The 26,167-nt window shown below is 43.9% G+C and overlaps 2 protein-coding genes and 1 long non-coding RNA gene across 7 annotated transcripts in view; 1 reads left to right on the top strand and 2 right to left on the bottom strand.

Moving 5' to 3' along the window:
* Positions 1-9,226, bottom strand: part of LOC128326266 (uncharacterized) — a 239,229-nt gene extending 230,003 nt beyond the window's left edge. Inside the window, exon 1 of the mRNA XM_053252804.1 lies at positions 9,185-9,226. The gene's annotated coding sequence lies outside the window, so the exon portion shown is untranslated. The remainder of the gene's footprint in view (positions 1-9,184) is intronic.
* PPARGC1A (PPARG coactivator 1 alpha) overlaps positions 1-26,167 on the bottom strand; it is a 900,607-nt gene that overhangs the window by 383,037 nt on the left and 491,403 nt on the right. The window contains exon 1 of one of the 5 annotated variants that reach the window (XM_053252794.1): positions 128-158. The exons of the other annotated variants lie outside the window; for them this stretch is intronic. The gene's annotated coding sequence lies outside the window, so the exon portion shown is untranslated. Of the gene's footprint in view, positions 1-127; positions 159-26,167 lie in introns of those variants that run through there. 5 annotated transcript variants of the gene reach the window in all.
* LOC128326270 (uncharacterized) lies at positions 19,712-23,422 on the top strand. Its single transcript, XR_008307921.1, has 3 exons — positions 19,712-19,810; positions 23,025-23,082; positions 23,189-23,422. It is a non-coding gene; the product is annotated as an uncharacterized LOC128326270 (long non-coding RNA).

Genomic DNA, 26,167 nt, shown 5'->3' with positions numbered 1-26,167 from the left:
AACTGCTGAGCTGCAAATCAACTTAACGTATTTCATTTATACTTAGCCTACAAAGTTTAGAGATTCCTTGCAGTTAAGACATAATAACGCACTTTAAAGCATTCACAAGCACCTTTATATCACTGACCTGCCAGCTAGGTTCCCGTCGCAGCCCTTTTATCCAGTCTTCCTCCAAGTCCTTATTCTCCCTCGTGCGTGTTTCATCCATAGCAGATGTGGCTTGCACAATCTCGATTGGCCACTGGCTGTTAGACTCTCTTTGTAAGCCTTTTAACCACCGCAACAGCAAGTGCAGTTCAGAGGCAGACTGTCATGAGGAAAATGTCATGCCACAAGATGGGGGTTTTTGACATGAAGAGTCCGCTTTTGGGGGCAGCCACATTACAAAAAAGTGCTAGTGCATTCTAACATGTAAGGGCAGAGTTATAGCTAGGGAGTTCACGACAGCTTTGGTAATGAAAAAGGCTTCTGTGGCAAAGTAGAAGAGTCCTAATTAAATGTAAAAGGAGAATGTGATGATAACCAAGTAATTTCAGCACAGTTTCCCTGTCCCAAATTCTTAGTGCACAGTGTAATAAAACAGAATTTTACTGGAGGGAAGGAAGAAGAAAAGATTATAAATAAATAGAGATTCTATAAATAACTATAGGCACTTTTTGTAAGATATTTTTCATATGTTCCCTAGTACATTATTCAGATACACACACACACGTGTCTGTCAGTTCTCAACATTGTCACAAGAGTCACCAAGAAACAGAATGCAGGATGGGACTATGCAGTCAGAAGCAGATTTGATTCTCAGTGGCTGCAGTCACAAGAGGAAACAGGTTTATCCTCTATTACAGCAGTGTCCCCGAGTGTGCCCCTTTAAAGATACAAGTAAAGCACTGCACTTGGGGACAATGGTTGACACCCTAACGAAGTGGACGTGCATCAGGAAAAACTTAAAAAGTACCACAGTGAAAAGGGTGTGATTTTTTCAAAATCCTCCTTCTGCAGGATTGCCCTGAGCAACCTTCAGGGACATATTTTTGCATGGCACCTGCCACAAGCTATTTCTGGGGGAGGCAGGGATCAGAGAAATCATTCCACCTCCAGTACTGAGCAGCTAAGAAAGCTCTCCACAGCATGAGTATGTCTTCCTGATGTGTACTCATTTTTAAAGTTAGGATGTCAGCCAGTGTTTTGATAAGGACAAAACCAGGCTTCCACCCTGACAAATCAGTAGCCCAGCCCACCCTGCACCAACCAACCATAGATCCACAAGAGGGTAAACATCGAAACTGGATTCTTAAAAATTCTTTTAAGATTCTGATTAATTAAGTGTCCCTTATACAAAGAAGCTGGCTTTAAATTATAGTTGAATGTAATCCAAACAAACTTACTAAGGTCTACATTCATAATCATTTACAACTAAATCCAAATCCTGAAGCACACACATACTGGGGATGATTCATTCAAAATTCAACACTTCTGAATCCCACTGATTTCACAAGGAGAGAGCAACACATATGTTGAAATAAATGGGGAATAAATGGAAATGCCATTGAAATGAATGGGGGATAAAGGTGCTTAACTTTATCTAGATTATGCCCACTGAATTAAAGCCTGCTTTTCCATGTGAAAGAATGAATCTAAGGCACTGACCTCTGAAGTTAAGAATTATAAATATGACACAATATATCACACACTGTATTCAGTATTGTTCAAATTATGAATATTTAGATTGTCAACCAAACAACATGATCTTTCTGTGTGGTGGAGAAATACTATTCTGTCCAGTGACTAGTGACTACCAGTCTTGCTTTGGGAAATTTTGGGGAACTTATTGTTCCTAAAGAAGACTGAGTTATCTTGGTCATTGTTCCTGCTTGTTCCAAAGAGAAATTCTTAAAGACATTGACATTGGTGTGAGTGTGGGAACAATACAAAGGGGAAACCACAAGCTTCTAATACAAAATATACAACATTTGTTGTTGAATAGCAATCAAAATACACAGTCTCCTTTGTGGAAATCAATAAAGTAGCTATCTAATTGTAATACCAGCAAACCAAATCATAAACATGGGAAATTTGAAAGATTAAACTCGCTTGCATGAATATAAACACAGAAAAGCAATGCATTCAACAGTGACAACTGAAATTAATGTAGTAACCAGAGAGTTTTTAAAAACATGACTCTTAGCAAGTCTCTTTGATGTTACCCTACCTGCTAGCAAGGCAGTGCTATGGGAGGATAGTTCTTGAGACTGGTAGGGAGTTAATTGACACAAGGAAGGAACCACAAATCTAAAATGGGCAATTGCAGGAAGGGGCTATATTCACTGGTCTTGCAGCTTTGCCTGTGCTGGAACAATGATGCTGGAGATCTGCTGGATGAGGAGAACTCTGAGCAGCTAGGTTCAGCAGCTTGCAAGGAATTGGGGAGCCCAAACATGGTGATTTCAACTCAAGATTCTCAGGCTTGGGAATCTCTAGGACTCATTCACAGATTGCATACTCTGTCTGAGCTTTCAGTGGTCAGGGTAACAATAATTAGGGTAGCCCTGGGAACATGTCGATCATTAATGTGTAGATAAATCCTTGATGAAGTACTAACTCTAAAAGGTACTAACTCTAAAAAGTACTAAGGCTAAAAAAAGCACTAACGCTAAAAAAAGCACTAACGCTAAAAAAAGCACTAACGCTAAAAGGGTGTTTTTATACCAATATGAAAAAAATGAGCATTTGGGACAAAGCTAAATAGAACCTTTTTTGGTGCTATGATTCAACAATCTATTATTTCTGGAAGATTCAGATAATCTGATTCGCCCAAGGATAGAGATCACTTTGGGGTGTGAGACTCACCCTTCAAGGTTGCCCTAATCATTAGGTTCTAATCTTTGGGGCTAGTTAAATCAGTGGTGAGAAATGCTTTTTGCTCTTGAGGGGAAAAATTGTTCTGTCTTCCTAGGGAAGAGTTCTTAGTATATGCATACCAAGCTTACTTTAGTTATTGTTCTTTCAGAGACTTCCCAAGATCTTGGCTTACTGAAAGACCTGTCCAGCCCTTTTGTCATTGGTAACCAGTATGGGAAAGAGGCATGATGCCCTACCTTCTCTCACATTTCATTATAAAATGTCCTTTTCTGTTTGGTCTCTGGTAATAACAGTGTGGACCTGAAAAGTCCTGGCACTAACAAGGATATCCATATAGTTCTTGGAAGGCGTGGTGGTGCTTACTCTTCTCAACACAAGTGCGAAGAAAGGCTCCCTTCATTTCCTGTTCTCCAGAAGTAAAAGGACTCACTCCTTTGAAAGCTATGATGTTGCTGGGAAGAAAGTACTATTAACATCTAGTGCTGCCATAAGCTTCCCTTCTTGATGTAAGAAGTCTCATTGTAAAACATTTCAAGAACAGATCCTTGCATAGTAAATATTTGGGGTTTTCCTTCAAGACTATGGTTGAAAATGCTTACAAAAGAGGGTTTTTTTACTATAGAGAAGTTGAGTGCAAAACAGAAGGATATTGTAGTCAGAAAGAACAAGTCTGTGTCAGGAAAAGATAGTTGAGGTAAATAATGCATTTAATTTTGTTTTCTGTGCCTCAGATATGTAGAAGCATTTGGAGTCCGCCATTGCAAGATAATATGCATAACTGAAGAACCACCATTGTTTATGTGCTAATTTATTTAATAAGCATATCTTGGCATTCCTTTAGAAAGCTCAGATCTGCTTACACTGGATTTCTCCCAGAGTGCCAATCAGGACTCCATCCACTCAATTTCAAAAGTCACAACAATTGGACACCTCCAGACCAATCAACATTTTGACCGATACTCATCTTCATCATGCCTCCTCATTAAAATACTATGCCACAAAGTTTACAATATCCTCACTCCTTCTCTTCCCACCATAACTAGTTGGATGAAATTGCATATACAGAGAAACCTCAATTTTCTGGACCCCAATATTCTGGATTTTCCAGACAGTATTAGAAGTATTACCAGATGTTCAGCCATTTTACTTCATGATTCTGCTCTTGACTGCTGCCCTGGGCAAATGCTGTGCAACCTCATGCAGAAAATCACTTTCTGTGTCCCAAAGAGTATTTTGTTGTCCCTTTTGTGTTCCATTGCCTTTTGTGTCAATTGCCACCTTTTTTTGTTGTCCACTGCCTTTTGTGTTCCAAAAGCTGTGTGTTTTGTGTTGTGAAAACTCATTTTAGCTTATTTAGCAGCTTTTGAGATCAAGTACTTTTTGCCTTGATTTTCCAATCAGCTAATCGAGACCGTCCTTCTTCACAATTAGGCTATAAAATCTTAAGTTTCTCTACATAAACTTCTGAAAAATATTTAATGGCCCTCCCTCTTTTCCTGGGACAATTCATATTCAAAACTACTTAATATAGTCCCCCTCTCTCAGCATTTACAGTTAGGGATGAGGAGTTAATTCCGCTCCCTCACAGTTTAAATTTGTTCACAGTACTGAGGCTGAGGATCCTTAATTGCTTGTGAATACAGAATTAGGGAATCGTAGTTACTCCCATTCAATTAAGTGAGGTTTTAGGATGAATAATTGGTTTTAGGATGAATAATTTGTTAGATTTATTGATGTACTAAGATTAACTAAATGAGTGGTATTTGAGCAGAAGTAATGACGGCTGCATTAGATTCAGTGATTGATGTAAATAAATAATACAATATTTTATTGTTTATGCATATGCTGAATATAGTTTTAATAATGGTGTTCACTTAATATGGATAAACAATAATATTTAAGTATTTTATACCTTTTTCTAGGTTCATAACAAAACTTTAAAATTATGGGGAGTAAAGGTTCAGAATATGGTGCATACAGAATAAAGATTACCAGCTTAACTTGTTCAGAGTATCTGCACACTAGTACTTGATTGCTCCCCTCACCCCCTGTGACAGAGATCTCTCCACCCTCACCTGAACCACACTCCTGCTCCTCCTCCACCTCCACCCTGTTGCTTCCATCTCCCTCACCCCTCTTGATCAGTCCTCCTCCCTTTACTCCTTCCCTCTCACCCCTCTTGGTCGTGGCTGCAGCGTTGTGGCACCTATTGGCCAAGCTGCAGCCCCCTATCCCCAGAGACCTCCCCACCCTCATCTAAGCCCCCCTCCTGCTTCTCCCCACAGGAGCAGCAGCTGCTGCTGCTGACTGGGCCCTTCCCCTCAGGCCACAGCCAGGCCCAGGCCAGGCCCTTGCCTGCCTCCCTCCCTCTGCCAATGGCCTCAGTAGCCCCAAATAGCAGCAGTGGTTCACTGGGTCCTTCCTTGCTGCCAATAGGCACCGCCATAGCTGCTCATTCCCCTCAGGCCTCTGACAGTCTTGGGCCCATCCCTCACACTTCCTTCTTTCTCTCTTTCTCTCCCTTCTTTTTCTCTCTTTCTCTCTCTTCCACTTGCTCTTCCCCGGCTTCCCCCCCTCCCCATCCCTGAGTTAACAGATCTTTTTCATCTTGTTTCCTCATCTAATTCACACAACGACAGCCTCCTTCTCCTGAAGGGGCTCTTTCCTCCCTCATGACCTCTCTCTTTGCAGATCCCTGCCCACTATCCATATAGATAGATAGATAGATAGATTCCTCTCCTCTACAATCAAGAACATCTTCTGACCAGTAACAGTTGCATTCCAACTGACCTTAGCCACCACAGGCTCCTCCTTCCTATCTGCATATGGAGCCCCCACTGCCCAATCACCATTGTGCTTCTGCTTGCGAACTCTCACAAGAGCTGCCACACATGGGACTAGCCACAGGTGCACCTTAGAGAATTAGATAGATAGATAGATAGATAGATAGATAGATAGATAGATAGATAGATAGATGCCACACCTCTTGCCATTTCCCAGTACTACAGTTGTACAAGTACTCTTTCTCTCATTCTTTTCCTCTGTTCTAATGGAGGGTGTAGGCTGGCAGCTCACTATTCAGAGCACTGCTTGTTCTTTGCCACTGCTTCTGATTAGCTTCATATCTGCACAAGAACCGCACAAGCCATACAGAAGCATAAACCCCAATATATTTATCAGTCTTTTCCCTCAAGGCAACTAATTTCCCAGAGGCTGTACCTGGTTCCCCCCACCTTCAGCCCCACTTACACCTGAGAAGAACAATGAATGATAGTGAGGGTATACGCAAAACCCTGAAGGTCCTACTGAGGTTGGTATCTGGTGTGGAGCTTATACTTCAGAGGAGCTTATACTTCAGAGGAGTTCCACACATCCATTTTTATTTTTAGGCATGAGTCTAACAGCATCTAAGCTTTGGGCTCTTCTGATGCTTTATTTTTAGCAGAGGCACATATGCATAATTCCATCCATGACTAGCCACTACTTTAAAAATGAAATGTACAAGATTGCTAAAATAGTTTATAGTGTGGTCTATAAAACAAAATTTCTCCAGATAACACTGTTTGACTTTAGATCTCATGTTGCATAATAAGAGCAAGAATGAACATGATAGCCTGGTTGAAACATATGGGATACTTTATTTTTAGTTCAAGGGAGCAAGCAGTAAATCAATACAAACACAGGAAGGAATTCAAACTTTTTTATAGACACAAAGAGACACATCAGACTAGTGACAAAAAGAGAGCAGAAAGTCATGCATTACAAGAGTCCCCCCACACTAGATATGCTAATTTGGTGGTAATGGCATATTAAAGGTGGTGTGCACTTGTCAAAAGAGAACTCTCAACTCTTCAACTGCCCATAGAGCAGCATAGATTTGCCAACAATAATCTACAAGTATAGGGCTGGTTTTATGTTAATCAAGCTGTCACAGATCTCACCATGCTGCCACTCCATGTTAGTTTTTAGTTTTTAAAAATATCTTTTAATTTGAAAATTATAAAACAGCAATGTTAATTCTGATTGTGGTTTTAGCCTGGACTTTTAACTTCTTTACTTGTTTTGGTTAATTTTATTAGTTTTATTTTATATTGTATCTTTTATTGTTGCAAATCGCCCCGAGTAGTAGTAGTGTACTGGAGGGGCAGGGTATAAATATTTTAAATAAATAAATAAAAATATAAATGTCACGGCCCAGTTTCAACCAGCCCTATGATCTTAAGCTTCACTGCTGTCACCAAGTCGACTTTTGTACTTTTTCTGGCTGTGTACTAAAACAACCTCCCAAACCTCTGTCTTATTCAAGGAGGCGGGTCTCACGATCAGTGAGACCCACTTTTGCCAATACTGCAGGGAGAGCGGGCTAAGCCCGCACTCCCCGCATACAATCGCTGCAGGAGCCCCGGGTGGCCATATCAGCCGCCCACATGATTGCTGGCTCCGTGACAGAGCCGGCAGGGGCTGGGGGGAGCAGGGGCCAATTGGCCCCTGCAAGCTCCAGCATGCCCTGCGCGAGCACGCAGGGCATGCTGGCGAGACCCCCGGAGCCGGGAGGTGGCTTTTCGCCTCCCCGCCAGAGGTCTCCTCGTGAGTAGCTGTGGTGCGGAGCCATGCCATGACTACTCATGATCAGAAAGCCCAGGTTTGCGGTGCACTCGCTCCGCAAACCCGGGCTTTAGGGAAGGCTACTTGAGCGGGTTACCTGCTCGTAAAGCACCAGGCTCGCCTGCGAGCCCAGTGATTTACACGATCAACAAAAATAGGGCTAGGCTCTCCTAGCCTGATTTGTGTTGATCGTGAGAATAGCCCCAAGGTTAGGTAGGGTGGAAAGGCTTCTAAGCATGTGATGGGGAAACAGACAAGGGCTACAATTTTTTTAACTTCAGAACAAGAAAACTTTACTTAATAGCTCAATTCAAAACAATAGTTGTTTTGGAAAATTTAGTACAAAATAGCAACTATATGAGGACAAGGAGTAAATCAAATATGAGAAAAACACATCCAATCTATCCTGCACTAATACCAGGCCCTCACTCAGAGTCCTTACCAAGAGTCCTCTTGCAATCACTCCTGATCAGCTTCTGCAGAAAGCTTGGCTTGTCCCTTGATGAGCTTCAGGTCCTGCTTTTCCTTCCTAGTTCTGGGGGTTCAATCCCAGACTGTTCCTTCAGCTGCTTTGGGAATGATTCAGTCCTCCAGAGAGTCACACCTCTCCCAGTGACATCTCAGCTCTCTTTCCAGCACCAGCTCTGATTCTGACCGTGACAGCAACTCCTTCACTTGAACTCTCTTCTGTTCTCCAACTTAGACTCTAAAACTTTGCTGAAAGCAACATCCTTAGGGAGGCTGTGCTCATGATGGGGGGAAACCAGGAGCCCAGCTCAGTTTCCCCCCATCGTGAGAACCACCAGGCTCGCGGGCAAGCCCGGTGGTTCTCTGCCAGCTAGCCCATCAAAGAAGGCCTCCCCTTAACCCAGGTTAGCGGAGCAAGCACTCCACTAACCCGGGTTTTCTGGTTGTATGCCGCCACGGCACAGCTCCATGCCACAGTGACACATGAGGAACCCCCCGCTGGGAAGCTGAAACAAGCCTCCTGGTCCCAGGAGTCTCCCCAGAATGCCATGCGTGAGGACTTCCAGAGGCCAGGCAGCCCCCAATCCCCACTGCCCCAACCGGCTCCATGACAGAGCCGGTAATCGTATGGGTGGCCAATTGGCCACCCAAGGACAGCTCAACAATTGTCTGTGGGAGGGGTAAGTTAACCCACTCTCCCTGCAGACCTGCCAGAAGCTCCTCTCACCGATCGTGAGAAGAGCTTCATATTCTCTTTTCCCCTCCAAATTTTTTCAAACAAACCAATCCAAACAACTCAAGTTCCCTCTATTATTTTAAAACATATCCAATCCAATCAAACTTCTCTTCCTTCCAAAATTAAACCAGTACAATTCTTCTCCTTCCAAAACCAAACTGTAAAACAGGAGCTGTGAACTTTTGACCCCTGCACAGCTTTTAATACATAGGGAATAAGCAAAGTAGCTGCAATACAGAAATCTTACATACTGTCCGGCTACACGTCCCTGTCTCTTCTTCCCAGCCTGACTAGGCTGATCAGGACTGGCCTCAGAACAGAAACAGGGAGGGGATTGAACGTCACCCTTTTCCTCCTCTGTCCCAGGCTGCTTGTTCCTTGTGTCTGATCCTCTCCAGGGGCCCCCCAACACTCTCCACCAGCCTCCTTCTCATTCCTGGCCGGCTCCTTATATGCCTCCTCACAGGCTATGCATTGCCCGCCCCCAATTACAGGGTCAACACCCCTCTTTATTACCTGTAATTGATTACCCCTTACAGCTGTTGCCGAAGACTCTCCCCCTTCTCCTTCCTCCTGCGCAGATCCCCTCCCTTCGGGAGGCATGCTGCTGATGTTATCCTCACATGCCTCCCCTTCGGTCTTATCAGGACTCAGCTCCTTCTCCACTGGAGCTGAGTCCCTGCCCATTGGCAGTCTTTCCTTCATCTCTCCCCAGCTGCCACCCATCCATGTCACCTTGGGCCCTCTCACCACTCCGTCCTCGGAAGTAAGGACAGCCAGCCTTGCCGGACATATAAAAAAAGAGGGGGTACAGGCTTCATTCCTTCACACAAGTCAATAATAAAACAACATTTTGTACAGAGGCTGAAACCAAATAGCTTTAAAAAACAACAACACACCCTTAAATCTACTTTGTTTGAATTATTGGCGCCCTGATGCTAATACATTTATTTCCAATATGGATGTGAGCATTAAAGCCCCTGAATTCTTCTTTGGGTTATTAATGTTAACAGGAGCCAGAAAGGAACTCCTCTCTTCAGCTTTCATCCATCCAGTGGCTGCTTTGCCAGCAAGAAGGGAGTTCAATCAGTGGTGCTCCTTCTCCTGGACTTCGGGACCAAAGTCCAGGGCCTCCACACCCCCTGGGAGCCCCCAAATCCTCTTTCCTGGGTGGTGTGGTCACTGCTGGCCCACACTGTGCCAGGTGGCCGAGTGTGATTATGACCTGTGCCAGGTGTTTTAGAGACAGAAGCGGGAGTGGGGAAAGAAATATGTGGGATGGAGTATGTTAAGTTGCCTGTTGAAAAGTTTCTTCTAGTGCATATTTGCATAAATATACCCCACGTGCTAAATATACTGTGTTTGTCATGGGCTGTGTGTGTGTGTGTGTGTGTGTGTGTGCGCGTGTGTGTGTGTAGGGGGATGATGCTTAACTTGCAGTGGGAGGGGGGCTTCTAGAAGGGGGGGGGGATTCCAAAGACCTCCAGGTCAGGTCCAGGCTCCAAAATTACCCAAGTGCACCTCTGAGTTCAGTCAGTTAGTCTCTCTCTCTTTTCCTAATCCCCGGAGCCTGAAATGCTGCTACAGTATACTAACATCTGCAGTGCAACCACAGCAGCACTTCAGGTAAAGTAAAGGTAGAGTGTGCAGCCAAGATGATTTCGACTCCTGGTGCCCACAGAGCCCTGTGGTTTTCATTAGGTAGAATACAGGAGGGGTTTACCATTGCCTCCTCCCATGCACTATGAGATGATGCCTTTCAGCATCTTCCTGTATCACTGCTGCCTAATATAGTACCAGTGGGGATTTGAACTGGCAGCCTTCTGCTTGTTAGTCAAGCATTTCCCCACTGTGCCACTTTCAGGTACCAGAGAATAAAGAAGAAAAAACAGAGAAAGAGTGAAGACCAAGAGAAGAAAGAGACCCTACCCTACTCTCTCTCCCTCCCACTGTGATCACTGCATCTGTAATGAAGAAGGGTCACCCTGAGCACCAGGAGCCACCACGCAAACATGTTTGGGGATTCACATGAGAAGAGACCAGCAGTCTTAAGCAAATTCAAAACTTTAAAAACCAAACCCAACTTTCCCCAAGCATTCCCCACTTTTTCCACAATTGTTGGTCCCAATCAAAATCAAGCTTGGAGTTCATTCATCATTACTGAGAACCACTTCATAGATTACATTTTTAGATGAACTTTGTATTAACTATACCTAAGATGGCACTAAACAAATGGGGTATATTTAGGTTGGAACTATAAATTTCAGCAATTATTTAAATCTATGGTACATTGGACTCCATTCTCATTTAATTATCCCATGGCTTGTATCTCTCTTCCGCTCTCTTCTATTCACAACAATAGAGCTGTGCAAATTGTGTGTGAATTGCAGGAATATGAAAACATTTATTGATGGAAATCAGAAAACTTTTTTACTCACAGCGTTTGAATTATTTTGAAATGCAAGAGCCTGAAGCAAAGAAAACACATTTAAAAACATATGACAGGAAACAGCAATTTCCCCCTTTTGAAGCTGTCACTTATTTGCTAAGAATCAAATCTACCTCTTTGCAGTTAAAGAGGTTTCATATATCACTCAAATGCATGCATAGACATTAAAAAAAAGTTGCATGCCTGTTGTTCTTTGAGAACAATCTGAAAGCATCTGACACAGCCACACAGCTAAACGGGTCTGGCCAGCCCTGTATGTTGTCTGAGTGGGAGACTACTTAAGATCCATTCTGACCTCAGTGGAAAAGCAGGTTACACATATAATAAATAAAAATGGTCCACACAGAAAAGCTTCATGCAAGCATCGTGGGAATGTGGGTGAATGTTTCTAGGCTCACAGCAGAGAACATGCACCTGAACTTCTGTGCAGCAGAGGCTGTCTGCATGCATGTTTATGGACCATCTACATGCATGCTTATGAGAGCTTGAAGACATACCAGCATTACAGAAGTAGCTTGAAAAAGCACAACCACGATCACAGAAATCTTAGTTTCCATGTAAGCCATGAGCTTGATAGCAGTCCTGCATCCCCAAAGGCATTTGCATGAATACAGGTTAACATGAACAATGTGGTAAAACAAATGGATGTGCTACCTCTGACATATCCTTACAAGGGGAAAATTTAATATTCAATGCACTGAGGAGAGCATCCTTCTCCTTGGGTTCCCTTTCAAATTGGGGTCTTCCCCTCTGCATTCCAGTCAGGGAGAAGTCAACTGAAATGTCATGGGAGGCTGTGGCCATGGCCAAACATCCCAACAGCATCCCAGTTACCTCAGCAGTAGAGCCAAAGCCAAGAATAGCCAAAAGGCAGCTGACAAGGAGGCATGGTTCTATTGCTGAGGCAAAAGAGACACTTCCTCTCCTTCCAGGAAGCTCAGATGGTTTCGGTTGCGTGTCTGGAGGCAGGGCTCCTGTCAAGCCATAACTGGCTGTTCATAAGTCAGCATTGCTGTCCAGGATTGAACAGGGATTGAAAGATAGCATACACCAGGTGAGAGATTCAGCATATAGGTGCTTATATGCCAATGCCAGAAGCCTCCAAGCCAAGATGGGTGAGCTGGAGTGCTAGGTTGCTAACGCAAAAATAGATATAGTGGGCATAACAGAAACATGGTGGAACACTGAGAACCAGTGGGACACTGTTATCCCTGGATATAAACTCTATAGAAAGGACAGGGAGGGGCGCCTTGGAGGAGGAGTAGCACTGCATGTTAAAGGAGGGACAGAATCTAACAAGCTAGAAAACCTAGGTGGACTGGAGTCCTCCACAGAAACCCTGTGGGTGACAATACAAGGCCTGAAAGGAAACGTGCTACTGGGGAAGTGCTATCGCCCTCTGGATCAAAATGCTGACAGTGACTGGGAGTTGCAGGAGGAAATCAGGGAGGCGTCAAGGAGAGGCAGGGCTGTAATAATGGGTGACTTCAATTACCCACACATAGACTGGGTAAATTCACAGTCAGGTAATGACAGAGAGGTCAGATTTCTAGATACGCTGAATGACTGTGCCCTGGAACAGTTGGTCATGGAACCAACCAGAGAAAAGGCAACCTTGGACTTAATCCTGAGTGGCACCCAGGACCTGGCGCGTGATGTCAGTGTGATCAACTCTTTAGGGAACAGTGACCTTAGTGCGATCAAATTCAGCATATATGTGGGGAGAGAATCACCAAAGAAGTCTAACACAAACATTTTGAATTTCAGAAGAGGAAACTTCTTCAAAATGAGGAGTATAGTGAAAAGAAAACCAAAAGGAAAAGATCAGAAGAGTCACTTCATTCCAGAATGCATGGAGTTTACTCAAAACCACGATACTAGAAGCCCAGTTAGATTGTATACCCAAAAGGAGGAAAGGTATCACTAAGTCCAGGAGGATGCCAGCATGGCTAACAGGTACCTTCAAGGAAGCCGTAAAAGGGAAGAAGAATTCCTTCCGAAATTGGAAGGCCTGTCCAAATGAAGAGAACAGAAAGGAATGCAAACTCTGGCAAAAGAAATGCAAGATGACAATAAGGGAGGCAAAAAGAGAGTTTGAGGAACATTTAGCTAAAAGTATCAAGGGGAATAACAAAAACTTCCTTAAATAAATCAGAAGCAGGAAACATGCCAGCGAGACAGCTGGACCATTAGACAATAAGGGAGTGAAAGGGATTATTAAGGAGAACATGGAGGTTGCAGAGAAGCTAAATGAGTTCTTTGCGTCCGTCTTCACGGCAGAGAATACTGAGCATATACCTGTTCCTGAACCAAGCTTTTCGGGGATGGAGGCTAAAGAACTGGGGCAGATAGAAGTGACAAGAGATGATGTTCTAAACTGCCTGGAAAAACTAAAAACTAACAAATCGACAGGGCCGGATGGCATCCATCCAAGAGTCCTCAAAGAACTCAAATGTGAAATTGCCGACCTCCCTGCTAAAATATATAACTTATCCCTGCAATTGGGCTCTGTACTGGAGGACTGGAAAGTAGAAAATGTGACCGATTTTCAAAAAGAGATCCAGGGGTGATCTGGGAAATTCCAGGCTGGTTAGCTTAACGTCCATTCCAGGCAAATTGATGAAAAGCATCCTCAAGGATAAAACTGGAAAGCACATAAAAGAACAAGCCCTGTTGGGAGAGAACCAGCATGGCTTCTGAAAAGGTAAATCTTGCCTCACAAACCTTTTGGGGTTCTTTGAGAGTGTCAACAAGTGTGTGGATCAAGGTGATCCAGTTGACATAGTATACATGGACTTCCAAAAAGCTTTTGATAAAGTTCCTCATCAAAGACTCCTGAGGAAACTTAGCAGTCATGGGATAAGGAGACAAGTACATGTGGGGATTGCTAACTGGTTGAAAGACAGGAAACAGAGAGTAGGTATAAATGGAGTGTTTTCACAATGGAGGGAAGTAAGAAGTGGGGTCCCCCAGGGATCTGTACTGGGACTGGTGCTTTTTAATATATTCATAAATGATCTAGAAGTAGGGGTAAGCAGTGAGTTGGCCAGATTTGCAGATGATACCAAACTCTTTCGGGTAGTGAAATCCAAAACGGATTGTGAGGAGCTCCAAAAGGATCTCTCCAAACTGCGTGAGTGGGCGACAAAGTGGCAAATGCGGTTCAGTGTTGGCAAGTGTAAAGTGATGCACATTGGGATGAAAAGCCCCAACTTCAAGTATACGCAGATGGGATCTGAGCTGTTGGTGACTGACCAGGATAGGGATCTAGGGGTCGTGGTGGACAGCTCGTTGAAAGTGTCGACTCAATGTGTGGCAGCTGTGAAAAGGGTCAATTCCATGCTAGGTATCATTAGGAAGGGGATTGAAAATAAAACAGCTAATATTATAATGCCCTTATACAAAACTATGGTGTGGCCACACTTGGAGTACTGCATACAATTCTGGTCACCACATCTAAAAAAGGACATAGTAGAAATGGAAAAAGTGCCGAAGAGGGCAACCAAGATGATCAGGGGTCTAGAGCACCTTTCTTATGAAGCAAGACTACAACACCTGGGGCTATTTAGTTTAGAAAAAAGACAACTGCGGGGAGACATGATAGGGGTCTATAAAATCATGCATGGTGTGGAGAAAGTGGATAGGGAGAAATTATTTTCCTTCTCACATAACCTTAGAACCAGGGGTCATCCCATGAAATTGATTGCCAGGAAATCTAGGACCAACAAATGGGAGTACTTTTTCACACAACGCATAATCAACTTGTGGAATTCTCTGCCACAAGATGTGGTGACAGCCAACAACCTGGAAGGCTTTAAGGGGGGGTTGGATAACTTCGTGGAGGAGAGGTCTATCAACGGCTACTAGTCGGAAGGCTGTTGGCCACCTCCAGCCTCAAAAGGCAGGATGCCTCTGAGTACCAGTTGCAGGGGAATGACAGCAGGAGGAAGGGCATGCCCTCAACTCCTGCCTGTGGCATACAGCGGCATCTGGTGGGCCACTGTGTGAAACAGGATGCTGGACTAGATGGGCCTTGGGTCTGATCCATCATGGCTGTTCTTATGTTAACTTGGTCCATTGCTTCTGTTCATATAAAAAGCTACAACACTTGGCACATTTATCTTGGAATATTCTCCACTGACTGGGACTTCATGAGTAAATGTGTGTAGGAGTAGGCTGAATATGACATGCAACATGAAAAGGTACATAGCCTCTGCAAAGCACACCCATACATTAATGACCAGGATCCTTTCCAAGCTGCATAGGCTTCCCATATCATTAACATACAGAGATATTTCAGTTGCTCTCTGATTATATATATATATATATATATAATTGGCATACAGGAGGTTAAATCCAAGGTTTTGTTTTTTTCTTGTCTGAATTTGACTGCCTTTTGCCAACGTGTTATTTTTAAGTGTTTCTAGTAAATTATTGGAAAATTGTATTTTTCTCCAACTTGCCTATCCTGCAACTTATAAGCTTCTCAGTGAATTTCAAATTTCTTAGTGCTAGATTGTCATTTCTTAGAGAGCAGGGCCTCAAGATCTTAACTGACTGGGTATACATGGGCAGTGATATTTATTAGGGAAGAAAACCGCAAATGACAAGTGAATAAAGCAGACTACGGATTTTGAATAAATCAATACTGAGTGTTATAAAATGTCAGAAAATATCAAATGAGGAGAAAAGAATCAATAGATTCCTTTTAAATTGAATGAGTGATTAATATTCTTTATCAATCAGATACATTAAAAGGTGTGAGTGTGTGTGTGTGTGTGTTCGTATGTGTACACACAAACACTTGTGTTAAAGAAACACCCAACACTTACCATAAGAACACACAAACTAAGGAACCATTCACATTATCACTCAACCCATTTGCACAACATAACTTGTAGAATCTTCTACCAAAGATGTAGAGATGGCTGCTAGCTTAGATGGCATTTTAAATATTCAATAAACTAGTAGCCATGATAGCTAAATGTATAGCTCCATGTATAGCAGCAGTATGCCTCTGGTGTTGATGACAAACAAGAGGAGACTGCAATTACCCTTATGTTCTGCTTGTGAGCTTTCAGAGAGATCTGGCTGGTCAGTGCTGGGAACAAAATTTGCATTTTGACAAGATCGATCCAGGAGAAGATTTCTTATGTTCCCATTCTCCATTTGCATTTTTACCCATCATGCACACTTTCTCCACAATCCTCATAAAAATGTCCTTTCTGATGCAATTGTGTACGATCCTGTCCTTGAAGCTGGAAATAATGCAAGGCGGGATTGCCCAAGCTCTGACACCCATCTCTCTTCCCTTAGTAATCATATTCCCATATTAATACCATAATGCAGGCAGTCAAGAAGCTCTTTTATGTCCACTGTCCTACCAGCTTGTGTGGTTCAATGGCATGGAAAGAGCAATCACCATTTCTGCTCTCTGATCCCCACCAATGATCTTTATTTGCTAGCCCTCCGTTGTGTTTCTTGATGGCTGCTCTTTCCATGCATTTTGGTGGGCTTGTTTTCCAACATGGACCTGGCAGCAGGTTGCCCAAATACTCTTTGGCAGATGCACACAGGAGGGAAAAGCACCACGCCAACAGGTAAGAAGGAAACAGGAACAGTGCAAGGACAGTATTGAAGAATAGGTCCTGGCACATTTCGAGTGAAAAACTTAGTGAAAACTTCTAAGCTGTTTAGAAGTATTGTGCCTTGTAAACCACTTCCCTGAAGAAAAGTTTTCACTTGAAACACATCGGGATCTATTCTTCAATAAACTGTCATTGCACCGTTCCGGTTTCCTTCCTTCAATAACTCTTTGGCACCTGCAGCCGTCCCTCTCATGGACTGGGAAGGGCATTACACTCATACAAGCAGACTAGAGAGGCTCCCTCTTGTATTATGCAGAATGCTCACAGCTTTCTTTCCACGTACTCCCTTTGCCTTGGCTTTGCAGAGACCAAGTTGCTCCTCTAAAGCAGACCTAGCAGTGCTGATGAATGCTTCTGGAGGAGCAAAGGAAGCCTTGAGGACTCTTGCAAGGCTCTGTGGATCCCTTTTTTCCAGCCCAGCCATTTACCCTGCTAGGAGTGAGGGAGCTGCTGCTGCTGCACCACCACATTGCTCTCAGAAGACCAGGGAAAGAAAGCCACTTCACCGCTGCTGTTTCCCCTCTTTCTCCACGTGTTCACTTCCCCTGGCCAGCTGTCAACAGTGCAGCCCAGCGACAGGTCGGCAGCAGCTTCAAAAAGGCTCCAGGCACTGGGAGGCCAGTCCTTTTGATGCAGGGGGAGGAGAGCCTCTGGTGGTTCCTGAAAGTGCCTAGGGCTGAGGGACTTCCATCTTCCCCTGCTCCATCGTAGCCATGCACCTGGAATCAACCCACCATCTCACTGTGGCTAAGCCCTACACAATTATGTCATGCTCTCAACATGCCCTCATCCAGCTGGTAGAGAGAGGAGACTGAACGTAAGATCCACCTGTGGAAAGAATCCACTGTGTCACTGTGAACCACTCTATGAAGCTATTCTCACGATCACTGGAAAGTGGGCTAAGGGAAAGCAGGCTAAGGGATCATGGGAACCACCGGGCTCACAGGTGAGCCCAGTGCTCCCAAGGCAGCTAGCCTGCCTAATTACCACTCCCCTAAGACGAGGTTAATGGAGCGAGCGCTCTGTTAGCCTCATCTTTTTGCTCGTGTGTTGCTGTGTTGCATGGCGACACACGAGTAGACCCCCAACTGGGAGGCTGCAAGCAGCCTCCTGGGCTCGGGGGTCTTTCCAGAATGCCCTGCACTCTCGTACGGGGCATACTGGAACTTCTGGGGGCCACGCAGCCCCCCCCAATCCCCGCTGCCCCTGCTGGCTCCATGGCGGAGCCTGCAGTCATGTGGGCAGCCGATCTGGCCGCCCAGCTATGAGTAGCTGCTCATCTGTGGAGAGCGTGGGCTAAGCCCGCTCTCCCTGCAGTTAGCCCCAAAGCTCTTCTCACTGATCGTGAGAAGAGCTTCTATATCTATGGGATAGAGCAGGATATAAATCAAACATATAAAGGTGGGAAAAGGGGTGGGCATCCCCTTTGGTGTCCCCTTCTTGGGAAGGTGACCCACTACCCACACCAAGCTTGACTGAAATATCCCTCCTCCGAAGATAGTAAGTCCAAAGGTACTTCCCACTATCCAAAAAGTACTTCCCACTATCCAAAAGGTCCTTCAGTTCCAGGCGTCAATTGCTGAGGCCCTCAGGACTAAAGTTAAACAAGAAGTTCTCTCCCAGGGCTGGCTCCCAATGTTCCTATTGTACTCCAACTGCATTTATAATGCAGTCCCACTTCTTGGTCCAATGCAGCAGGATGTTGCTTAGCAGCTCTGGGAAGAGCTAAAGCAGCTGCGAACACTCAGACATCCAACCACTCCTGATACACAGAAGAAGCAGATTGGCCTCTTTTTCAAAGGAAGTTGTCTATATGGGGACTTCCTCCATAAGTTACTACCAGGAGAAGGCCTACAACAGTAACTCATGCAGAAACATGGGGTGGACTCTGTAGAAAGAGAACATATTCTACAAGCAAACCTTTGCAAATACGAATATAATATGCCCTCAGTTTTAATTCAGGGTGGGGCGTGGTGGAGTTTGTGTCAGCTATCAGAAGTCCAGAAAACAATGGCTTAGCAAAATGTTACCAGAGTTCTCACTATGGAGTTATACTATTATCCTGTTATTATTTAATAATAGTGACAACTCATCGGGGGGTGTGGGTCATCATCTGATAAGCTTACCTGAAGAAATATTTACATGAATACAGAACTTTGCATTAAAGGCTCTCATATCGATTTATAAGCAAGTGCGGTACATCTCAAAAGTTATGTAAATATCACACCATTTTGCCCTCCTCAAGATTTCAATCTCAGCCATCCATGACCTGTCATGTCAAATGTCAGGTTTTACCTCGACTGCCCAAGCAGACATCTCTGAGTACAATCAGAACATCTTACATGCAAACAAAACTCTGTCTTCAGATGCCATTTTATAACCAGATTTGAAGATAACGTCAGTTCATATCACAGCCAATCAATAGAATAATGTCTTGCACCACCATGTCCTTGCTTAATGAAAAGCTTCAGAAATTGCTTTGGAAATTGGTACCTGAGCAATTCTATATATCTCAGTAACATCCATCAGCTAATGTTATATATGCATGTGTAAACTGAGAGCTAAGGAAGAAGTGAGCAGTCAAATTTGGGGTTGGATCAGAGATGCATCTCCCCACTTAAACAATTGCAACTGATTTGGGGTTGATCCAGACCCATGTGACTCTGGATTGAGCCTCATAATAGGTTACAATTTCAGAACCCCTCCCCTGACAGTTCCTCCTGCCTCACAAGTAAAATGGACATTTTATAGTTTTAAGGGAGGAAACCTGGGAGAGAGGCAAGCCATGGCTCAGAGTAATACATTGCAGACCAGCTGGGCCAGCACAGCTAGCTCCAGAAGTTGAAATGAAGCCTCAAACATCTTCAGAAATGTAATTTCCTGTCAGAGCCAGAGAACATTATAAAGCCCATTATTCCTGCAGGAAATGAGGTTTCTGAGCATGTTCAGAAGTGTCATTTCAATTCAGACAGGCTGGGCCAGTCTGCCTCCATTCCCTGGGAGATGAGTGCTTCCCAGTGCTGGCTATCCTCATCTCTCACAAAGGTAAGGGATTTCTTTCCCCCCTACTTGCAGGGTGTATGTGTACCATCTGATCATTTCTTGTGAGTATTCACAAAACTACTTGAGATTTTACCAATATTAGTAAGAGATTATAGCAAACCCAGATTTATTTATTTTTAAAGGAGATATAGGAGATTTATAAGATATAGGACATGCACAGTTCCCACTGAAGACTGTTATGGAGGATTTATAACATTACTAATAATTAATTAAGCATCATGTTTTTGCAAACTCTTAGATCCTGCAAGTGATTTTCCCCAACATGTATTTTTAAAAAGCTATCATTGAGATGGTTTTCTTTGCTTCATAGCCTTGAGAAAACACAAACTCTCACTTTCATATTTGATACAGCAAAGGCAGGTCAAGTTGACACAAAGGAACCTAGGGAAATAGATATGGCTTCCCTGGGAGTCATACTCAATGTTGCCGCAATCAGGGCTGCTGACCCGGTGCAGACTCAAGTCATGAGAAATACAACATGGCCTCCCCTGACATTTTAATAACAGCCTTCAGCACAGGTCAGTTTGACCTTGTTGCTGCAGCAAATATAGAATTACCTAACTTATAACTATCGAGTAAGTAAATGTATATCCTTGGATTAAAATAGTAGCAGCCACAGAAATATAGTGCCACAAGTGAACATGGTGTTTTACAGATCACAAAAGCAAGAATATAGGCCCTGCCCAAAGAAGAAAGACCTGGAGAAAGGCAACTGAGAGAGGGGAGGCAAAGACAACAAAGGATGGACATTGCCAGATGCAGTAGCATGTACGGAGGCTTCATTTCAATTGCGGATGAGGACTGGATGGCTAAGTCAAAGGCTTGGAGCAAAATTTTGTTTTTGAGGAAGAATTAGAAAGATGAGACAGAAGTAGCATTATATGGGTGTTTTGGTAGTAAGTTACAGGCACAGCAAGAAGACATGGGGAGAAAAGGTGGAATCATTTGATAATAGAGAAGACCTTTGGGCAAGGCCAATAGAGAAGGTAACAGAGTATCGTGTGTGCTGGTAAAATCCCTGGAAATCACTGAAGATCAGGGCTGGACCACACTCAACCCATCCCTGAGGCAGGGCACCTAATACCACCCCCAACACAGTGGCATAAAGCTCCTCGTCACACCAGATGCCTCCCTCCTTACCAGGAGGCACACAAAGGACTGCCATCACTCTTCGTCCCCCTTCCACGGTCGCTCTTGAAATGTTCTAGTTTGCCTCTCCTCCAGGCCTCCTCTTCCACTGTGTTCCCTTCTTCCTTTTTAAATCCAGCAACCGTGGGGCAGGGGGAGAGAAAGCAGCAGTGCATGGCAGAAGCAAATGATAGTGGCAGTGCTGGCAGTGGTCCCATCCCCCACTGACTGTGTCTCATGGAAGGGCTGACCTGCTGAAGATGGTCCAATAAATAAATCTCAGTGGCTTTTGATACCATTGACCATGGTATACTTCTGGATCGTTTGTGGGGGATGGGAATCAGGGGCACAGTGTTGTGCTGGTTCCGTTCCTACCTTAGTGGACAGTTTCAGACAATTTGCATTGGAGATGAGTGCTCTAGCCCATGGCCTCTCTCTTGCGGAGTGCTGCAGGGCTCAGTCCTTGCTCCCATGCTTTTCAACATCTATATCAGGCATCCCCAAACTGCGGCCCTCCAGATGTTGCTGAACTACGACTTCCAGCATACCCAGCCACAAAAAATTGTGTCTAGGGATTCTGGGAGTTGTAGTTCAGCAACATCTGGAGGGCCGCAGTTTGGGGATGCCTGATCTATATGAAGCCACTGGGTGAGGTCATCCATTGGTTTGGGGTGAGGTATCATCAGTATGTTGATGATACCCAATTGTTTATCGCCACCCCAGGCTTATCCGAGGTTGCTGTGAATGTGTTGACCCAGTGTCTGGAGGGTGTAAGGGTTTGGATGGGCAAAAACACACTCAGGCTTAATCCCTCCAAGACAGAGTTGCTCTTGTTCACTTCTCAATCTGGCCAGGTTCTGGTTTTGAGTGTTTCCCTTGATGGGGTTGTGCTCCCCTTGAAAGTGCAGGCTCATGATTTGGGGGTTATCCTGGACTCACAGCTCCTGCTGGAACAGCAGGTAGAAGTCATGGCCAGCGGAGCCTTTGCCCAGCTTCGTCTGGTGTGCCAACTATGGCCTTACCTCGACCAACAGGCCCTGTCAACCGTAACTCATGCCCTTGTCACCTCTCAGTTGGACTACTGCAATGCACTTTACCTGTGGTTGCCTTTGAAGACCTCAGAAGCTTCAGCTGGCCCAAAATTCTACGGCTCGGCTGCTTATGGGCAGCAGAAAATATGATCACGTTTCACCTATGCTGAGGTCGCTGCATTGGCTGCCAGTTCTCTTCCAATTCAAGGTTCTGGTTATCACCTTGGCACCAGTGTGCCTTCAGGACCACCTCTCCTGTCCAACTTCGACCCACCCTGTGAAGTCATCTCAGGTGGGCCTTCTCAGCCCAGGGTACGTATGTGGGGCCTGGGCTCATGGAAGGGCTGTCTCTGTTGCAGCCCCCTCCTTACGGAACATTCTGCCTCCTGAGATTCATAATGCCCCCTCTCTTCTGTCCTTTAAGAAGCTCGCAAAAACCTATCTATTTTGCCAGGCTTTTAGTTTTTAACGTGTGTGTGTGGAGAGGGGTTCTTTTTCTTTTTTCCTTTTCTTTCTCCCCCCCTTCCCCCCTTCTCTTGTCTTAGTTCTTGTTTTAATTTATGTAAACCATCTCAAGTCTAAGGAAGTCAGGCAGTCAATAAATTTGCTAAATAAATAAAATAAATAAATGTCCTGCTTTGCTTACTGCCATTACTTGGATGGGAACTAAAAATAGTCCATTAACACTTCTGTTGTGATTTCATGTGTGCAACCAAACATAGTTATAGTTGTTGCTCATGGTAGAATTCTTCAGTTACCAAATGTTCTTGTTTCCAACTTATAATATAATACCTTTGGAATTAAATTCTGAAAAGAAGCATATCCCCAAACAGTGATTCTGTAATGAGAATATATTGGGGCACAGTATTATTACTGTACATTAGATGATGTTACAACTCCCATAATTTACTCCTCTGGGGTGCATATGTGACTTATGAAGAAAATACAGCACACCAATGCTCTCCGTTATTACCTTTGATATCTCATATAACAGATTAAAAGTTTTAAATATGCTAACAAGCTTTTTAATTTCACAGGATTCTTCATTAGTATTCAGACCATACCAACAGTTTTCACGATCCATATGAACTAAAAGTAAGTATCCCCTTCTTTGCTAAAGAACTTTGCAGAAACAGATTTATTCCAATCAACCATAGAATAGTACAGTCATCCATTTACTGAACTGAGCTCTCTCTTTCAGACACTGATCTTGTGCAGAAGAATTCTGGAGCTGATTACAGATTCTAATGATTTATCCCAAGAAAGGCCAATGTTTGTATTTTCAAGGGCAGCTGATTTTCAGGGCATTAGTTCAAGGGTCAAGACCATCTGAGTCTCTCAAAGATTGTAGATGTTTCTACAACAGAAAAAGTTTCAGAGAGGGAGCACATGGGGCAGTGTGAGGTCATCAACTGAAGGGAGTGGGAACTGAAAAACTAACATTTCTAGAAATATGCCCTCAAGGTTCAGATAAGCAGTGGTTGTTTGACTTCAAAGGCAGCAGTACAATAGTATTTGTATGACATGTATATGAAATTGATTGTGTATTCCTTACAAATGAAACTGTGAGTATTTCCCCCTAAATCTTGATTAAAATTCATTAGAGCCACGAGGGTTGGATCTTCCCCAAAAGCTGCCACTTGGCCATCCCTTATTTAGTCCAATGCTGCTATCCCAAAGGAAGTCCTATATGAGGAGAAACTCCTTTGGCTAGAAAGGGGGCTAGCATATATAATTCCTGATGCTAATGATTCCAAGGAAACTTCAAGTGTCTGCAGAGACACACTCTTATGTCTTCATACTGCCAGTGGATTTTCTGTCTACCACCTTGCTAGCCAAGTAATTAAGGATTAGAAGCTTAACACCACAAAGGGAATTTTTACTTCATGGTTTTAACTTCTCCGACAAAACAAAGCCCACATAAATCCTGTTGTATGATCTACTGGGTACATTTGGTTTTCAGCCTGGAAGCAAATCTCAGACTAAAATTCTGTGTTTCATAAAACAAAAAAATCCTGAACCCAAACATGCAATTATCAGGAAACCCTTGGCAATATATTTGTTTTTCTTGCCATATTAGGCTCTCTATTTCCAGTCTCATTAGACCTACAGGGAATTTAGTTAGAAATGGCCCAATCCACCAACTTGGTACTGAATTTCAGAATTGAAATTCCCTATCCAACCCCAGCACAGCATCCCTCCAGTGGCTGTTGATGGTATCTGCCTTATATTTCTTTTTAGAGAGTGAGCCCTTTGGGGACAGGGGACCATCTTATTCATGTATTATTTATTTTTCCTGTGTAAACCACTTTGAGAACTTTGGTTGAAGAGCGGTATATAAATATTCGTAGTAGTATTGGGTCACACACTAAAGAGAAGAGAAGAGGCGAGAGATAGTAAAAAGTTCCCCAGAGTTGAAACAAAAATTGAACTAGTTTGCATCAAGGCTGTTTCTCATACATATTAGGTTTTCTGATACAATGCTTAACACACATGTTGGGAAACGCATGCACAATTAAATATGGGAATGACTCTTGAATGGGGAAGCTATAATAGGGAATATGATGTTACAGCCCATTCTTAGCACACATAACAAAAGGCGGGGGTGAGGCTTGCATATGAACATATTTGGTAGGAGAGCACACATGCTGGTATTATTATTATTATTGATCAAATTTATATACCATGTTTCCATAATATACTTAGAACTGTCAATCTATACCGCATGCTATAGAGGCTGTGCACATGACCATGTGTGTGGTCGGGTGGGAAGGCAGGGTTTAACCTACCTTCCCCAGAGAGCGCTTGCAGTCTTGAAGGTACACAAGCAGCATACCCACACAACCAGTGCTGCTGGGAGCAGCATGGACTAATCGCAGCTTGGCTCCTGGCAGCACAGGTAAACAGAAGCCAAGACTTGTTGTCCTGACCTCCAGAGATCACACAAGGCGCCGCACAACACGCAGGATGCATTGGGAGATTCCCCCAAGAGATGGGCATTCTAGGCGCCTGTCCCAATGTACGGCCAGGCTGGAAGCAGCTTAACGCACACATGAGCAAGTAGCCTGGGTTAAGGGAACTAACAGCAGGGCTAAAATGTTGGGCTAGGCAGTGATGGCCCACCAGGATCGGGCCCAATCCTGGTGGTTCTCACGCACAGCCTGACTGGGTGTCCCTAGTCTAGGCTGGGTGTCCCTAGACAGGCTTAGGCTGTGTATGAGAACAGCCTCATTATCTCAGCAACATTTACAGTGACCTTAGGAACGTAGGAACATAGGAAGCTGCCATATAGAGTCAGACCTCTGGTCTATCTAGCTCAGAATTGTCATCACAGACTGGCAGCAGCTTCTCCAAGGTTGCAGGCAGGAATCTCTCTCAGCCCTATCTTGGAGAGGCCTGGGAGGGAACTTGGAACCTTCTCCTCTTCCCAGAGCGGCTTCATCCCCTGAGGGGGATATCTTACAGTGCTCACACATCAAATATCCCACTCATATGCAACCAGGGCAGACCCTGCTTAGCTAAGGGGACAAGTCATGCTTGCTACCACAAGACCAGCTCTTCTCTAATAATATTAGATAAATTAGATAAATACTAACCTTATAAGTAGCTTAGTATTATCATTCCCATATTAGAGATGGGGTAGCCTGAAGGTGAGGGAATAATGTTTTATTTAAGGTCACAGATTGAATTCTTGGCTCAGCTGAGACTTGAACTGGGAATTTTGTAGCTCACACTGCCATTACATTTCCTCATGAAAACAACAGCAATAAGGCATATCCATACTACTTTCCTTCTAGGAACCTGGACTACAGTTAATAGTGATGTGTACAATTAATAAGAACCTATGGAAGGTTGGGGAAATGGTTAAAAATTGGCTTAAAATTGCATGCTTGCCCATTTCTTTTATGGGTTAGGTGGTAAGTAGCACTCATCATGCCTTATCACACAACCCACTTTGATGTCCCTAGGAGCTACCCAAGGGGAACAATGGGGTGTTTTGAGTTTCCCCATTGTTCCCTATGAATGGAACAAGCTGCACTCAGAGAGTGCACACATAAGTTTTGCATTGCCATTTGCAATGCATTTTGCAATCCTGCCTTTAAAACAGTGCAGAAGCACACAGTAAAAGGGAATCTGTCCCTCCCAACACAGAACACACATTTCAGACACTCCAAAAATG

The sequence above is a fragment of the Hemicordylus capensis genome, chromosome 5, assembly GCF_027244095.1.
Source record: "Hemicordylus capensis ecotype Gifberg chromosome 5, rHemCap1.1.pri, whole genome shotgun sequence".
NCBI classification, from domain to species: Eukaryota; Metazoa; Chordata; class Lepidosauria; order Squamata; family Cordylidae; genus Hemicordylus; species Hemicordylus capensis.
The sequence above is the reverse complement of the archived record's forward strand: the minus strand, read 5'-3'. Positions and strand labels throughout refer to the sequence as shown.